The 16511-nt window shown below is 40.0% G+C and overlaps 1 long non-coding RNA gene across 1 annotated transcript in view; it reads left to right on the plus strand.

Moving 5' to 3' along the window:
* The first annotated feature begins 2340 nt into the window (after positions 1 to 2340).
* The window catches only part of LOC138361200 (uncharacterized), a 54653-nt gene continuing 40482 nt past the window's right edge, over positions 2341 to 16511 (plus strand). The window contains exon 1 of the long non-coding RNA XR_011226847.1: positions 2341 to 2398. This is a non-coding gene — a long non-coding RNA (uncharacterized lncRNA). The remainder of the gene's footprint in view (positions 2399 to 16511) is intronic.

The following is a 16511-nucleotide window of genomic DNA, read 5'->3' on the forward strand; positions in this document are numbered from 1 at the left end:
CTCCGACTGGAAGTATGTAAACAAATCGCGGAGAACTCGCAGTCAGTGCAGTGTTGTCAAGCAATTTATACAATTGGAAGGTTCGTTATATTGGAGGGTCTCCTTGACCCTATGGTGTGTGTCTGGGTTTGATAGATTTTTACTTCACGAAGATGTCATTTAAGGATTTACCTCCACACCAAGCTACCATGGATATTTCTTGTGGGAATTTCTTCCATGATGGATGATTTCCGTGTGGCCTCCTTAGCTATCCCCAGCAGTTAATGAGTTATCTCCGGAGCTGCCCTGCAATTCCTGGAAAATAGAGGGATGAGAGGATTAGCCCCTCCTTAGTTGGCTGTTGTTCCCTGTGTTGTAGTAATGAACATCTGGTTCTTTGTGCAAACTTTCTATATGTATCTTGTAGGATTTTATTGGGTATCCACTGTGTCTGAAAAAATCCCCTAGACACTAAAGAATACCCTCTAGTCTCTCGCCATCACTGACTATATTTTCAGTCGGAGTCCCAGGGAGTAGGAAGGTGTCTCACAGCAGAGACGACATAATTTTTCTTAACTTTCCATCGAAAGTTACGGCTCTGTACAGCCTCCCCAAAAATCCATAAAGACAGGTTAGAACAGGCTCATGGCCAGACTGACCAGTGTTGAGGGACTGCCAAGCACCAACAAAACCTGTTAACCTCATCTGTACCGAGCTACTCACACAGCTATTAAACCTTCTCCCGGAACGACTAAAGGATACTACTGACTTCCTTGAATGCTTGCGGAACTATAGCGACCTTTTGCCTCAAGAAATATGTGTATTTTCGCTTGATGCACTATCCTTGTACCCAAGTATTCCGCAACGAGAAGCAGCATGGCAAGTGGCGACATTTTTTGACATGGCCACAAGATCCTGCACGAACTTAAGGAGGCAGGTCTCTAGAAGCCCCGACCATAGAGCTCCTACAAGAGGCAATACTACATATCATAAGAGACACCATCAGGACTTTCCAAGGGAAGACCTACACACAAATTAAAGGGATGGTGACTGGGGCATCTAGCAGCGTAGCCAACGCGGAAATATTTGTACACACACAACATATGAAGCGGCCAGGCAAGAGTACAGACCAGCGGCGGATCTACCGGCGCTACATAGATGATAGTTTTGGAGTAATGATTGGAGGCGAACACGATCTCACAGCTTTCTTCTCCTGGACTAATGGAGTCCAACTTAAGCTCCGTTTCACCCTAGAAATTAGTGAAACAGCACTGAACGTTTTGGACACGTTTATTTCGACAAACCCAGGATGATTCAAACAAGAATCTTTTACAAACCAATGAACACTCACTCGCATCTCCACTACTCGTCATGCCAGCCACTGTCATTAACAAGGTCCCTGCCCTACTCCCTGGGAACCTCACTAAAACAAATAGCGATGGGGAGAGACTGGGGGGGGGTCTTCAAGCGTCTCTGGGATTTTTTCAGACACAGAGAATACTCTGATAAAATCCTACAAGATGCAGTTATAAAGTTAGCACAAAGAACCAGATCTTCATTGGTTACAGCACAGAGAACAACAGCCAACTAAGGAGAGGCTAATCCTCTCATCCCTCTATATTCCAAGAATGGCCGGGCAGCTCCGGAGATGACTCCTTAACCTCTGGGGATATCTAAGGAGGCCACACGGGAATCATCAAGCATGGAAGAAATTCCTACAAGAAATATCCATGGTGCCTGACAGCTGAGTGGACAGCACTTCGGATCCTTAGTCCTGAGGTTCCGGGTTCGATCCCAGGTGGAGGCAGAAACAAATGTGCAAAAAGTATCTTCACCCTGATGCTCCTGTTCACCTAGCAGTAAATAGGTACCTGGGAGTTAGACAGCTGCTTCCTGGGGGTGTGTAACAAAAAGGAGGCCTGATCGAGAACCGGGCCGCAGGGATACTAAGCCCTGGAATCATCTCAGGACAACCTCAAGATGGTAGCTTAGAAACGAGGTAAATCCTTAAACGACATCTTGGTAAAATCAAAATTTCCCTGTAAACCCCTGTTCGAACGTTGTACCAACGTCGTAGTTTCGGTGTGTGTTTGGCGGGCATTAGCTCTAGAAATTCCTCCATAAATTTCTTTTGGCTTTTTGAATGGTTTGCTGCCGGTGAGAGCTGACTATAACTAGATATTTTATATCTTCCAGCAGGTCATTAGTGAATGACTCTCAACATCTAACAAGATGATGTCAATAGGCAGAAAACTTAAGCTGTTATACAATGTTGCCATCCGTTCCTTATTTCTGTAGCATCACTCACTGATTTTCCCAAAATTAATGTGAATATTTCTTCTTGCAGGAGGAGACTCGACACACATTCCACCGACTTCCGGACTGATCAAAAGAACGAGGATATGATCACTTGTATTAGGTACGATTGTTAAAATTATATATTCTTATGTAATGTAATAGTGTCTCACAAACTTTATGATGTGAAATTCAATAATGTATTGACTGTAGAAGACGCTTTTCGACATGTTTGTACTCCTTATTTTAATTATACTGACACACCCACACCGAAAAAGAGAGAGAGAGAGAGAGAGAGAGAGAGAGAGAGAGAGAGAGAGAGAGAGAGAGAGAGAGAGAGAGAGAGAGAGAGAGTAGGTTATAGGTTACATGACTTACTATTTACAGTACTTATAAAAGAGCATCTGCTGGAAACATTATGCACCTCACCTATGTACCTACTCACTGAGTAGGCGAGTCCTACAAAATAACGGCACCTAACTTAATCCTACAAAATACCTTAACATTCCTCCCCTTTGAATTAAACCGCCTACAGGTTAAGTCTATCAGGCGGTTGTATGACTCTTCCAGTTTTCTCAACTGGGACTCTGGGCCCGTTACATCTGGAGAACCTTCTTCTGAGTTACTAACAGCAGAGTCCCTAGGATTATCTGTATCCACATTACCCCTGTTGAGCCTTGCTCTGCCTTCCTGTCTCCTGCAGGTGTTACCCCTTCATTATTAGCTTCAGCATCCCTATTTGCCTCATCCACACCCAATGGGACCTCAAAATTCCCAGTGACCCTTTGCATGGGTCACCCATTACCCATTACAAAATTCCTTGCATATACTGCATCTTCCTCTTTAAACAAAACTTCTTCTCCCTGAGCCAACTAATTGGCCGAGCTAGTTACAGATTTTTCTTGATCTAGATCTGTCTTTACTGCTACCATGTGCACGTTGAAGAACCTATTAAACAGTAATTCAGAAGGAGATTTACCAGTGACAGAATGAACAGCTTTTCTTTGATAATGCAAAAATCTTCAAAGCCTTGTACTAATAGTGGCTTCTGTAAATCGCTGTAACTCTTCTTTTAAGGCTCTCACTGCTCTCTCAGCCAGACCATTTGAAGAAGGATTATAGAGGGCAGGTGTTACAGGTTTAATACCAATCTTTCTAAAAAAAAATCCTCAATTTCCTCAGAAACAAAATAAGAAGCATTATCTGACACAACCATGTCTGTCAATCCAAAATTATAAAATGTTTTCCTGAGCAATTCACAAGTTACAGATGATGTCATGGAATTACACACATGAACATCCATAAATTTTGTGTATGAATCCACCACCACCAGGTAATATTTGTTATCCATAGGTCCAGCATAATCTATATGAAGTCTAGACCAGGGTTTCCCAGTGTATGGCCAGGAAAGTACTGGGGCCTGGGGTTTCTGATAATTCTTAAAGCAAATGTGTCAATTTTTAGTTACTTCAGCAATATCTTGGTCCATTTTTGGCCACCAAACCCAACTTCTAGCTTCTTCTTTCATAGCATTTATGCCATTATGGCCTAAATGTTCCAAAATCTTACATCTAAGTTCCAGAGGAACCCCCATTCTATTCCCATATAAGAGTATATCCTGGTGAATACTAAGGTCAGCCTTTACCGCAGCATACTCTGACAATAATAAATTATCATTCCAGCCATATTTGAGATTCTTCCTCAACAGATTTAATTTGGGATCTCTACCAGTTGCCGTCCTAATAGTCTGGAATGAAATATCCTCAAAAGACATAGTTTTCACCAGGTTAACATACTCCACTGGAATACTGGAATTAAACTCTTCTGTAACAGGCAATCTACTTAATGCTCAGCCACTACATTATCCTTGCCCGACTTTAATACCAAATCATACTCAAACCGTGAAAGTAGCAATGCCCATAGTTGAATTCTAGTATTATCATTAACAAGAATTTGTTTACCTCTACCAAATAATCTTAACAGGGGTTAGGATTTTTTTCTGTTCTGTTTTAGAAGTCTGTTCTAGCAAGACATTTCCTACCCATCAGAAAATACCTCAGTTTTTTTTACAGCATATACCAAATCTAAGGCTTCTTTGTCTAATTGGTAATAATTCTTCTCTGCATGAGATAATTTCTTGCTAGCAAAACAGACTGCTTTTTCCTGGCATCTACTTCCTGTAATAATACTCAGCCCACTCGTACTGGGCAAGCATCAATCTCCAGTTTTAAAGGAAGTTTACCAGTAAAATTAGTGAGCACTGGAGAATTTATCAATTCCTGCTTAATATTCCTGAAATCCTTCTCATTCGCTGCCCACCTAACTCTAGCCCCTTTTTTCAATAATTTATACAAGTCAGCTAATTTTGTTGAAAAGTTCCTCACGAACTTACAAAAAGTATGTCACCATGCCTTCAAAAGACTGTACTTCCCCACTGATGTTGGGGCTGGGGGGGGGGCTATATAGTAAATACGTTTTTGTGAGGAGTAATGCCCTTACATGAAATATGGTACCCCAGGTATTCAATGACATTGGTCTTCATTGCTGTTTCACCCGCATTAATCTTCACATTGTGCTCTTGCAGAAGATTCAAAACCTTTTCTAATCTTGTATCATACTCTTCCTCATTCTCCCCGCATACAATAATGTCATCTAAAAAGCTAGCAACACCCTCAATGTTTACTAACAAATGGGACATGAATCACTGAAAAATTTCTGGAGACGAGGAGAGTCCAAAAGGGACTTTTACACTTAAATAACTCCTTATGAAAATTAATAACTAACAATTTCTGACACTCTGCATCTACAGGAGTTTGCAAGTAGGCATATTTCAGGTAAGTCTTAGAAAATTTTGTTCCCCTTGCAACCCAGGTACAACTCATCTATTTTTGGTAATGGGTATTTTTACAATGGATTAGGTTATTTAATTCTTTAAATATCTGCACAGATTATCATGGATTTTGCGGTCTGCCTTCAACACTGGTACAGTTGGGGATGCCCATTCACTATGTGGAATTGGCTCTAACATATACGATACGATAATTGGCATTATCGTATGCACTTAATGATTTTCCACATGTTTAACATTTAATTGTAACGTATCTGCCCACTCTCTAGACAGTGTTGACACTGCAGCACCGGTGTCCAATTTCAAGGGAACTAACTTCCCATCAATTACAAAAATTCACCACTTGTAACTTCACAGAACATACCTTCCTTTCCTTTCTCCGAATATTGTCTGCTTTCCTCACCTGCAGCTTCTTCAGACGGTTTACCTTCCTCTACTGTCTTGACCACAGTACCATTATCTCTTCTTCCTGCATTCCCTGGTCGTATCCTCTCCAAGACTTAGCTATTTGTTTTCAAGTTTTCTCTTCACACTTTTCTCAAGTGCCCTTTCTTGTCACAAAAGTTCCATATGTAGTCCTTAAACTTGAAGTAGCCACTACTGTATTTGTACTGTAACGTTTCTATTGTTACGTAAAGCATGGTGACAAATAAACACAGACACTAAGATGCTATATATATATTTGGTCGAATATACAGAAGTACACAGGTGATACTTTGGTGTGAGTTGAGCGCACTGAGCGTCGTTACAGTATCTCGCAAGTGTCTGCCCTAGACCACACTTGAAAGTAGACTAGTTAAGTGTTTGCTGGCGTATCAGCCTCCTGAACACAGTGATCCAGTCGTCGCACATCTCTGCTCAAATTGTCGCAAATTTAAGTGGTGATATAAACAAGAAGAATGCGTATTTATAATAATATCGGTGTATACTGGCAGCAGGTTTTCATTTATACATGTCTCACTGAATATGACTGCATATTCTGTATTGATTATTTTCTGTTTTAAGGCTTCTATCCCTCTGACTAGTGCTCTTGCATCCGGGTTTAATTGGAAGAGGAGTTCTCCAAAAGTCATGTTCGTTCGAGGTGAAGAAAAAAATAAATAAATAACTGAAGAATGTATTACACTTATTATAAAATTTACACAACATTTTGAACCAACATGGTTCATTCTCAAGTGATGTTACAGTACAGGAAATTTATATTTATACTATTAGTGGATCAGGTGAATACAAGTGGATCGAACAATGGGGTCAGGTGTGAACAAATGGAATGAACAATGAGTATACTTTTCGCAGAGGCTCAAAGCAGTCATAGAACGACAACTGGAAACCATCTCAAGACCTTCAACGACTCATATCTTCACAGACGGATCAGTTGATCAAGAAAGAGGTTCTGCTGGGGCAGCAGTTTACACTACCAACCATGAAGCTTACTGGAGCATGAGTAGTGGGTGCTCAACATTGCAAACAGAATTATATGCCCTGAAGGAGGCATTCACTAATAAAGAGGTTCCTGTTTTTTTATTAGTACATCCAAGAATGGCAGACTGTTATTTTCACTATTTTCATTTGTAAATAGGAGGACTGACTCTAGATGGCTTTTTAGATCAATTAGTTCATCTGAGTCTTTTACTATGAAGAATATGTCATCTACATAACGGCAGTATACAATTGGTGTTTACCTACTACTGAAGACTCTGTCTTCGATAGTTCCCATGTAAAAATTAGCGAATAACACTCCTAAGGGGAGCCCATTGCTACTCCGTCTATTTGTAGATACATGTTACCTTGCGGACTGATGAAAGATGTCCTGTATCATGTCTATGGTGGTGTCGACTGGGACGTTGGTAAATAGGGATTCGGCATCCAGGGAAGCAATAATTTCATCGGGCTGTGTGGTTTTGATTAATTCTAGGAAATCTGCTGATTGTAGACTGTAATTGCCTGTAGTGTATGGAGGTAGGAGTTCGTTAAGCCTTTTTGCCAGGTGATAGGTTGGAGTTGGTATTTGGCTGATTATTGAGCGTAGTGGTTTACCTGTTACCTAGTAATGGTTTTGTTCACTTTGTGTTTAAGGTCTTCCACAGGGTTCCTCGTGATTCGTTGAAATGTAGTGTCATCACTGAGGATGTCGCTGATTTTATTCATGTATTCTTGGGTAGTAATCATCACATATGCTGCTGTCTTGTCAGCTTCTCTTATTGTTACATCGTCCAGATTTTTTAGTTGTTTTGCTGCTTCGTTGATAATATAATAATATCCTGCATAAATAGCCATAAAACATTTAATCTTTATTAAAAAAACGTGACTTGAAGTTAAATAAACTTCATAGGACAATAGTTTTGTTATATAGATACTAACGTTATTCATTGGTATTTGTTCACTACTTAAACTACCCATGTCTTTTTCGCTCATAAAACACCAAACCCTACATGCTCTCTGATATATTGCTTAATTAATTAATTAATTAATTAACAGAGATTCACAAATAAAGATTATATTTGTATATGTTATCAGAGTGGTAGAGATAAAATAGTTTTTGTGAATCCATCACAGAGATGGATTCATCTTATTAGATAGGAAAGATATTTATATTTTGAACAAGGTTTTTGGCCAGCGCTCTCCCTATCAATGGGAACTACGACCTTTAGAAGATCAATGTTAACTTAAAAAACTTCTTGATACTGTAATAAATGAAGTTTTCTATGTCATCATAAAGACAGAAATATAAGCTGCATGTTAATACTTTTGTATAAATATATATTTATTTATTTATTTATATATATATATATATATATATATATATATATATATATATGTATATATATATACAAGAAGGTACATTGGGTTTATGAAAATACATAACATTGGTGTCTTTACATTCTTGTAAAGCCACTAGCACGCATATCGTTTCAGGCAGGTCATTAATCTAACAGATAATTTTAAGTAGGTAATTTATAAGAAAATTTGACATTAATAGGTACATTAAAATAAAATTTGAGGGTTATCAACAGGTACATTGTAGCAAAATTTGAGGATTATTTAAAGGTATTTTGAAGTAAAATATGCATTCAGAGTAACACCATGATATAAGAGGATAGCAATGATTACAAGGGTAAAGTAATGTACATGTTATGTAAAGGCTCATGTACATATAGCACTAGATACAATGCGAGTTAAAAGCACTAAGTAGGAATATGAAGGTGAAATTAGGCACTTTTTTTAATAAGGCAAAAGTTGGACAGCTTATCAATTCGTTAGTGAGTGAGTTCCATAGACTAGGTCCCTTTATTTGCATAGTGTTTTTACACAGATTAAGTTTGACTTCTGGGGATACCAAAGAGATATTTATTTCTGGTGTGGTGATTATGGGTTCTATTACATCTGTCCAGGAAGAGTTTCAGAACAGGGTTTGCATTTAAGAGCAGGGTTTTGAAAATCATTGATGTATATAAGAAATAGGAGAGACACTAGGATGCTGCCCTGTGGCACTCCTATGGTTAATGGTAGAGTGGGAGAGGTTTTATCATTGATGGGGCTACATATTGGTGTCTGTCACTAAGATAGGATCATATATAGTTCAGGGCAAGGCCTCGGATTCCATAATGGTGGAGTTTAAGTAAGAGGTAGTTATGGTTAACAGAATCAAAGGCCTTTCTCAGGTCAATGAAGAGTCCAATCTGAAACTCATTTTTGTGAAGGGCTGAGTAGATTATATCAAGGAGACTAATAATTGCATCGTTGGAACTCTTTTTAGGGAGCGGTAGCCAGACTGACCGGGACTTAATATGTTGAATTTTAGGTAGGTTTTTTAGTATGGTGAATTTTAGGTTTTAGGAGGTGGTGGTAGAGCTGTTTGTAAATAATTTGTTCAAATATTTTTGATAATATACGTAGATTTGATATGGTCTGTAATTGCTTATGTCTTTCGGATGAACCTTTATGAACTGGCGTTACTCTTGTTTTTTTTAAGGATATCAGGGAATGAATGACATACTAGAGATTTGTTGAACAGCGGAGCTTTGGGTGCACAAGGGCATGGGAGGTGCTCTTGTATACCATAGATGGTATTTCACTAATGTTCCCAGCTTTGGTTTCCAGTAAGTGAATGATGGACACAATTCAGTGATTCAATGAGTCACCAGTCGGGCTGATTGGTGAAAGGAGAAACGAATTTGGATAGCTGCCTGAAAGATATGTGGTAATATGTGTCTTGAGTCTTTGGAAATTTTCTGGCAAGGTTAGCACCAAGCACCTATTAAATTCTGTTCCCGCTTCAAGATCTGTTGCAGGTGTATAATCATCCTTGGAGAGTTTCATCTGGTTATGTGAATGTTGTTTAGCTCCTAGGATGATAGAGATGGCTCTCCATGTGCTTTTCATGTTGCCTTTTGTTTCTTGGAATCTACTCACAATAGGAAAGTTTTGCTTTTCTTATTATACTGGTAAGCATTGTTGAGTACCTCTTAACTACTTCCTTTGTAACTAGGCCATTCCTAAGATTTTTTCATATTCATGTTTCTTATTGATTGATTATGCCACTTGTGAGCCAGTGATTGTCTAATTTTTAGCCGGTTACTTGCTTGGTGAGGAGAGAAAAATTAGTGTTGTAAAGACTCAGAGTTTTGGAAAGGAAGAGGTTAATTAACTAATGAATTTATATCCTGTGTATTATTACATTCAGATTCCCAGTTTATATTGTGAAGTGCATTTGTGAGATTGTCAATTGCTGCTTCACTGTGTAACCTGAAGGTAAGTTTCTTGTTCGCTGGTGGTGTTATGTCCATGTTTGCTATAAGGAAGGTAGAATAGTGGTCAGTTCTGTCAGTGATTATACCAGATGCAAGGGGAGCTACTACGTTAGTCCATAAGTGTTCCAAGGTAGTGGCAGATGTTTGAGTGACTCGGGTGGGCTTGGTGATTGTGGGGATTAGCATACAGGAGTTCATGCAGTTTAGGAAATAGTCGACTTGAGGCTATTTTGTTGACACAGGTCAGTATTGAAGTCACCTCCTAGAATGATGTGATTTTAGTTGAGATTGTTATTTACGATAAGATTCCTTGGGTTATCTGATAATGAAGGTTTGTTAGTATTGGCAAATCTATAGATAGCTCCTATAATCAAGGAGGATTTAAGGGAACTCCTTGAAGTGATCAAAGGTATATTCACAGTAATCATCTCTATCACTAATGATACTATTGCAGATGAAGGTATCTTGGTAATATATAGTTGTGCTACTTTCTTTTTAGTTAGGCCTACAGTTGTGAATGGCTTTGTAACCAACAAAGTTGTAAAGTTGGGTATGGTCTCTATTTAGCCAGGTTTCTTTTAAAATAAGGACCCATAGTTTAGTACTTACTGCTGTGAATAGTGCATTTATATCATCAAAAATGATTACCACGTGATCTGACATTTTGGTGAAAAACTGATAGGCAAATGTTATTCTGGAGTTTGTTTTTTGCAAGGTTTGCTGTGTAATACCTGCAGTAGTGATGATCAATATACTGGCTATTGTAAATTTGTGACAGCAGATTTAGTTCAGGATCACTATCAGCTTGCATGTAGATGCAATTGAGTCAAAATACAATAAGGTAAGAAATTACCGAAAATTTCCCAATGCAATTTAGTCAAATACTATATCTGCTGTAAATATTAAATAACAATAGTAAAAAAATAAAAATGAACCACATTTAAATGAAACAAGTAAAAGTAAAATATAGCTCATTGTACTGTGACAGTAATAACAAATAACAATACAGTAAGTGACAAATGAAGAAATGAACAATGTAAAATGGTGCGATAAACAAGATAAAAACAAAATAAAATTTAAAACCTTTTGAATGGAAAGGCAGAGCTATAGTACACTTTGGTTGTTAGATGAAACTGTAAGGTACACTCTGTTGTTGAGAAGGTTCTGTGGTAGAGGGACCCCAGGGGTAGTGTTCTGTGGTAGAGGGGACCCCAGGGATAGTGTTCTGTGGTAGAGGGACCCCAGGGATAGTGTTCTGTGGTAGAGGGGACCCCAGGGGTAGTGTTCTGTGGTAGAGGGGACCCCAGAGATAGTGTTCTGTGGTAGAGGGACCCCAGGGATAGTGTTCTGTGGTAGAGGGACCCCAGGGATAGTGTTCTGTGGTAGAGGGACCCCAGGGATAGTGTTCTGTGGTAGAGGGACCCCAGGGATAGTGTTCTGTGGTAGAGGGACCCCGGGGATAGTGTTCTGTGGTAGAGGGGACTCCAGGGATAGTGTTCTGTGGTAGAGGGACCCCAGGGATAGTGTTCTGTGGTAGAGGGACCCCAGGGATAGTGTTCTGTGGTAGAGGGACCCCAGGGATAGTGTTCTGTGGTAGAGGGACCCCAGGGATAGTGTTCTGTGGTAGAGGGACCCCAGGGATAGTGTTCTGTGGTAGAGGGACCCCAGGGATAGTGTTCTGTGGTAGAGGGACCCCGGGGATAGTGTTCTGTGGTAGAGGGGACTCCAGGGATAGTGTTCTGTGGTAGAGGGACCCCAGGGATAGTGTTCTGTGGTAGAGGGACCCCAGGGATAGTGTTCTGTGGTAGAGGGACCCCAGGGATAGTGTTCTGTGGTAGAGGGACCCCAGGGATAGTGTTCTGTGGTAGAGGGACCCCAGGGATAGTGTTCTGTGGTAGAGGGACCCCGGGGATAGTGTTCTGTGGTAGAGGGGACTCCAGGGATAGTGTTCTGTGGTAGAGGGACCCCAGGGATATCGTTCTGTGGTAGAGGGACCCCAGGGATAGTGTTCTGTGGTAGAGGGACCCCAGGGATAGTGTTCTGTGGTAGAGGGACCCCAGGGATAGTGTTCTGTGGTAGAGGGACCCCAGGGATAGTGTTCTGTGGTAGAGGGACTCCAGGGATAATGTTCTGTGGTAGAGGGACCCAAGGGATAGTGTTCTGTGGTAGAGGGACTCCAGGGATAGTGTTCTGTGGTAGAGGGACCCCAGGGATAGTGTTCTGTGGTAGAGGGACTCCAGGGATAGTGTTCTGTGGTAGAGGGACCCCAGGGATAGTGTTCTGTGGTAGAGGGACTCCAGGGATAGTGTTCTGTGGTAGAGAGACCCCAGGGATAGTGTTCTGTGGTAGAGGGACTCCAGGGATAGTGTTCTGTGGTAGAGTGACTCCTGGGATAGGGTTCTGTGGTAGAGGGACCCCAGGGATAGTGTTCTGTGGTAGAGGGGCCACAGGGATAGTGTTCTGTGGTAGAGGAACCCCAGGGATAGTGTTCTGTGGTAGAGGGACTCCAGGGATAGTGTTCTGTGGTAGAGGGACTCCAGGGATAGTGTTCTGTGGTAGAGGGACCCCAGGGATAGTGTTCTGTGGTAGAGGGACCCCAGGGATAGTGTTCTGTGGTAGAGGGACCCCAGGGATAGTGTTCTGTGGTAGAGGGGACTCCAGGGATAGTGTTCTGTGGTAGAGGGACTCCAGGGATAGGGTTCTGTGGTAGAGGGACTCCAGGGATAGTGTTTTGTGGTAGAGGGACCCCGGGGATAGTGTTCTGTGGTAGAGGGGACCCCAGGGATAGTGTTCTGTGGTAGAGGGAAAAAACGCCTGGAAATCGAAATGCTTCTGGACGATATCCATAAGCTAGAAGACAACAAAAAAGTCATCACCACTGACACTTCAAGCTGAACTACTTGCAGAAGCAGGGAAAAAACGAGGAACATATTCATCTACAATCTTAACCCCACGACTCAAAGAAGCAGCGAAACAACTAAAAAATCTGAAAGACGTAACAATAAGAAAAGCCGACAAAACAGCAGCATATGTATTGATTCCTACCCATGAATACATGAACAAAATTAGCGACATCCTAAGTGACGACTCCAAATTTCAACGAATCACGAGGAACCCCGTAGAAGACCTTAAGCGGAAAGTAAACAAAACAATTACAGCAATCAACCCAAGAAAGGTAGTGTGCATTTCAATAAACTTCAAGGCGACTATGGCTTAGGATATGCCTACGGCAATGTTAAGACGCATAAACCAGGTAACCCACTACGCCCTATAATCAGCCAAATACCAACCCCAACTTATCACCTGGCAAAGAAACTCAATGAACTCCTAACTCCATACACTCCAAGTAAGTTTAGTCTACAATCATAAGCAGATTTCCTAGAATTGATCAAATCTACCCAGCCCGATGGAATCATCGCTTCCCTGGACGTTGAATCCCTTTTTACCAACGTCCCAGTCGACACAACCATAGGAATGATACTGGACAGAGTATACAGAGACGAGAGCACCCCCAAATTAGACATACCTGAGCCACACTTGAAAAGTCTTCTCGAAGCATGTACAAAGGAAGCCCCTTTCATCAGTCCACAAGGAGACATGTATTTACAAATAGACGGAGTAGCAATGGGCTCCCCCTTAGGAGTTTTATTTGCTAATTTTTATATGGGAACCATCGAAGATAGGGTCTTCAGTAGCAGACAAAAACCAACTGTATACTGCCGTTATGTAGATGACATATTCGTAATAGTAAAAGACTCAGATGAACTAATTGACCTAAAAAGACACCTAGAGAGAGAGTCAGTACTCCGATTTACACATGAAAATAGTGAAAATAACAGTCTGCCATTCTTGGATGTACTAATAACAAAAACAGGAACCTCTTTAAGCACCAACGTATATACCAAGCCCACCAACATAGGATTATGCCTGAACGGTAGAAGTGAGTGCCCCCAAAGATACAAAGCCAGTGTTCTCAATGCTTATATTCGTCGAGCGCTTACCCACTGCTCTGAATGGAGCAACGTGAGTAGAGAGTTTGAAAGAGTAACTCAGGTATTGGTGAACAACGGATATAGCAACGCGGAAATAAACGCTGCTATAAGAATACACTTGGACCGTTGGTATAATTCAGAACCTAGAACAGAAACCACAACACCCCCAATAAAATTATATTACAAATCAACCATGCACAGTGAACATATAAAAGAGGAAAGAATAATGAAAGAAATAATCCGTAAAGGAGCAAAAAGCACTACTCCTAACCAAAACATAAACCTGATAATATTCTACAAAACCAAAAAGACTTCCGAACTCCTTATCAAAAACAGCCCGAAGCCGACGGAGAACCCTCTACAGCAGTCAAGCGTTGTATACATGTACACTTGCCCCCACGAAGGATGTAACCTTCAATGTAAGTACATAGGTATGACGTCGACCAAGCTGACGAGGCGTTTGACATGCCATCTTCAATCTGGTGCCCCTAGGAATCACATGAGACAAGCCCATGACATTACTCTAACAAGAGAAATGTTGAACAAGAATACTTGCATAATAGACAAAACCCAAGATTCAAGAAGATTACAAATTCTTGAGGCAATTCACATAAGAATAGAGCGACCTACCATGAACACTCAAATCACGGAACTATTTACTCTACCCACCATGAGAGTAAGGGCAAGACAAGAACATATCGATGCCAACACAGAAGACAATGTCCAACATAACAGGCCAATTACACTGGATTAATCTTTGTGTTTAGATAGGAGATGCCTCGTATGGGCCAATAAGCCTTCTGCAGCCCCTATGTTTATCCCTTATGTATCCCCCCATGTTTTCACCTTCATTGTATTATCACCTGACCTAATGCGGGTATAAAATCAACTAGTATTGTAAGATCTGTTCCCTTGAGAATGAACCATGGAGGTTCGAAACGTCGTGCAAATTATACAAATAAGTGTAATACACTCTATAGTAAATCACTTCTTTTCTTCACCTTAAAAGTACGAAAATGAGTTTTGGAGAACTCCTATTTCAATTAAGCCCTGATGCTAAGAAAATAGTTAGAGGGATAAAAGCCCTAAACCAGAAAATAATAAATACAGAATATGCGGTCATATTCAATGAAACATGAATATATATATATATATATATATATATATATATATATATATATATATATATATATATATATATATATATATATATATATATATATATATATATATATATATATATATATATATATATATATATATAAAAAACGCTGAACTGTAATGCCAATCCTGACCTTAAAAGCTTCATTGAAGGTTGTAACAGAACCCATGAGCACCACACCAGAAATAAATACAGTTTTGATATTCCAAGAGTACGACTTAATCAAACTAGAAATGCTCTACAAATCAAGGGACCCAGAATGTGGAATGACCTTCCCAACCATGTTAAAGACTGTACCTCTCTCAACCAGTTTAAGTTAAAAACTAAGCTATACCTAATAAATTCCCTATAACCTACCTTACCCCTCTAATGTCATCCAATGTCTGTTTTTTTTTAAAGAGCGCTGTTTGTCGACAGAATTGTATTTGTGCTGCTTTTTCAGCTATGTTTTCATTCCGTGTTTTCATTTTACTCTTTATGCTCAACTAGTATTAAGCTTTAGTCATTTAAGTTTTTTATGCCCGAAACGCTTTGCGTAATAGTGGCTTTAGGCATTGTATGTACTAGCCCTAACTATAAATCCATCACTCTTTGTAAAATCTCTTTTATGTATTGTACCTTACCTAAATAAACATTTTGATTTTGATTTTTGATATTATGTACCCCGCCCTGCCTTGGTGACGCTCTATTACTCCCTCATCTATCCATATCTCAACTATGGTATTTGTAATTGGGGTTCTACTACCCAAAATCATTTACGTCCTCTAATTACTCAACACAAAGCTGCTATTAGGACAATATCCAGCTCTGGCCCCAGACATCACTCTGTACCCTTACTCAAATCTCTGAATATGTTAGATATTAAGTCACTGCACATCCTCTCATGTGTATTATTTATATATATATATATATATATATATATATATATATATATATATATATATATATATATATATATATATATATATATATATATATATATATATATATATATATATATATATATATATATATATATATATATATATATATATATATATATATATATGCGAACAAGCCTGAATGGTCCCCAGGACTATATGCGAATGAAAACTCACACCCCAGAAGTGACTCGAACCCATACTCCCAGAAGCAACGCAACTGGTAACTACAGGGCGCCTTAATCCGCTTGACCATCACGGCCGTCAAAAGGAAGTGATAGCCGAGGCTATTTGAGCCACTTCCCCGACGGCAACTCGGATGGTAATCTTGGGCATAGCATTTCACCAAATCACCTCATTCTTTGGGGCACACGTGAGGAACACAAATGCGAACAAGCCTGAATGGTCCCCAGGACTATATGCGAATGAAAACTCACACCCCAGAAGTGACTCGAACCCATACTCCCAGAAGCAACGCAACTGGTAACTACAGGGCGCCTTAATCCGCTTGACCATCACGGCCGTCAAAAGGAAGTGATAGCCGAGGCTATTTGAGCCACTTCC

The sequence above is a fragment of the Procambarus clarkii genome, unplaced genomic scaffold, assembly GCF_040958095.1.
Source record: "Procambarus clarkii isolate CNS0578487 unplaced genomic scaffold, FALCON_Pclarkii_2.0 HiC_scaffold_255, whole genome shotgun sequence".
NCBI lineage: Eukaryota > Metazoa > Arthropoda > Malacostraca > Decapoda > Cambaridae > Procambarus > Procambarus clarkii.